A 2,734-nucleotide genomic window follows, 5' to 3' on the forward strand; every position below is an offset into this window, starting at 1 on the left:
CCGACATCCTTTTTCTTTTTTTGTTTTTTGTTTCCTACTTGAAGCCATGACCAATCCATTACGGATAGTCACTTTTTCGGAGAGTAATTGCCAATTACGAGACCTGGCCCCACGCTGCGAGTTGTAGAACGCTTCACTCGGTCTGCAGATGATGTTAGTTAACCTGAGGAGGATTTGCAAGATGACACTTTGTGAGGGGGGATTCTTGGAAAACAGCTTTCAGTTGGTCCGGAATTGATTCCAGGGAGAATGAATTGGACCCCCAAGCACAGACACACAGACTCCTCTCAGTGCTAGCCGCGGTCTGAAGTCAGTCAGGTATCCGTCACCATGCAGACATTAAGTGTTTGGCATGTACACCATTGCTTGTGACCATTTTGGTTGACAACCCATTGCTTATGCAAGCGCTTTCATCTTCTGCGCCCAACAAAAGTCAGGTAAGTAGCAACTGGGCGGGCTGAGTGTTTCTTGACCAATCCAAACTAAAATTTTGGATGCCTATAACTAGGGATGGTCAAAAATGTTGATTACTGATTCTGCCGAAATTCCGATTTGTGACAATGCCGATTACCAGTTGGATTTCCGATTTTAGTTTTCCAAGTAGTGTTTTGTCTTTTTTTTTTTTTTTTTTTTGTCATTTTTTTTGCATTCTTTGATTGGCCAAACACTTTTGAGTTGACCCTACATTCTCTGGTCCAGTTCTGTGACTGGGCTAAAATTATCGAGTTGCGGTAATGAAATATTTCCACAGAATTCTCTTCCAATTTCTGACTTCCAATCGGAAATGCGGACGCTTCAATTCCGCAAAATCCGAAAGAGCATCCCTGCCTGTACGTGGCTTTAAAGTGTGTTTTCATCTTTGATAGAAGTTACACAATTTAAAAGGTCCACCCCTATTGACTTCGTAAAGCACAGGCTAAATCTCTTTGAGAAGATTGCAGCCTGTAGTACAGTGGTGCAGGGAGTGGGCTCTTAAATAGGTGCTTCAAAAGTGATTTGTTTAACATCAGTCCATCAGGGAACCTGAATAAAACTCACTGAGCTTGATTCACTAAGACAAATAGTGTGCCTTATCAGAGTTAACACGCCTTATCAGAGTTAGCATGCCTTTTTCGGGGTTAACACACCTTGTCAGAGTAGCATAGTGAGCGCTACGAACTTATGCCTGCTAATTGGCAATGACGAGAGCTTCACTTTTCCTGCCCTGAGCCCCTGCGGGTCCAATCACTTTAAAGGACATTATCCCCGCACTTTGATTGTCCCAATAGGCTGCCTGTCAAGTGACAGGCAGCCTATTGGTCCAATCAAAGTGCAGGAATAATGTCCTTTAAGGTGATTGGACCCGCAGGGGCTCAGGTCAGGACGAGTAGAGCTCTCGTCATTGCCAATTAGCAGGCATAAGTTCTTAGCGCTCGCTATACTACTCTGATAAGACCTGTTAACTCTGATAAGGCATGCTATTTGTCTTAGTGAATCAAGCCCAGTGAGTGATTAACGGATCTTAGGAAATACCAATTTCCTTTAAATTTGGTTTAGTCTGATCATTTTGCATGCATTTGACCAGTAAAAGAATCATAACCAATCAATTGTTCTTAAATTAAAACTCTAGGCGTTGGGGAAAATAGCGTCATGGAATATGTTGGCGCCTCATAAATCAATAATAATAATAATATTAGATAGAACATGTGAAGAAAATACAACTTTGGTTGACAGGGCAGCTAAAGGCTTGCAATTGCTGTAATTGGAACAAGTGGGACAGACAGATATCAGAAGACAGAGACGGCTGCCAAAGACTGGAAATGGTTAAAGTACAGCTGAAAAAAGAAAGTTTTCAACTGTACTTTGAAGGTGTTCCTTAGGCTGGAATTATTAGAAAATTATTAGCATCTGTTGGCCACCTCTACCAAAGACATTGCTACCACATTGACTGCTAGCGGGCTTAGAAACTGGAAGGCACAAGAACAGCGAGAGCAGCTCTTCAACCGCAGTACCCTCTTAAAGCACAAAGCATTGTGATTGGCCAAACAGTGTGGGTGCAGTTTACTACAACCTATTGGAAACCTAGCAGTTGGTGGGAGAGGGGGGCCATCCAACCAATCACATTAGCTGAATTTCCCTATGAGGTTTCCTGCTGGGTCCCCTAAAGTAGACTGAACTGGGAGCCTTCCTGAAGAGGTGAGTATTGTTTCATTCCTACAGCTTATTTCTATTGCCTCATATCTAGAAATAGGTTTATATCCATTGTTCAGTCTTGCATAGATACCGTTGTTTGACCTATGTATAAGTTGTGACGTATGACCACATTTCAGTGTCTGTGGCAAGTAGATATTCAAAGTTTGGGGACCAATAGCGACGTAGTGGTAAGTGCCAGAAGCCAGAAATGTTGTGGTTTTGTACTTTGAAATAGAGGTTTTTGTAGAGGGCCTCCTCCAGATGGCTGTATGATCTGTTATCCATACCGTTTCATATGAATATTTGAATGTTGCATCCCCCCCCCCCCCCCCCTTTCCTCCCTGGCACGGCTGCAGCCAAGTGGAGCAGTTCCGGGACAGGGAGGGGCGCTGTCATGATGGAAGCCAGATGTGCACACGCTGAACTTGGCTGCTTGTGTACTCTGGAGTACGATTCCACCACTGGCTGCCAGACCCCCCCTCCTGTTTCCAGATTGAGAGAACGGCTGACTTTCCTATGGTTTCTTTTATCACGTTTCCAATTATTTGCTAATTATCTCCAT

This window comes from Hyperolius riggenbachi, chromosome 3, assembly GCF_040937935.1.
Source record: "Hyperolius riggenbachi isolate aHypRig1 chromosome 3, aHypRig1.pri, whole genome shotgun sequence".
NCBI lineage: Eukaryota > Metazoa > Chordata > Amphibia > Anura > Hyperoliidae > Hyperolius > Hyperolius riggenbachi.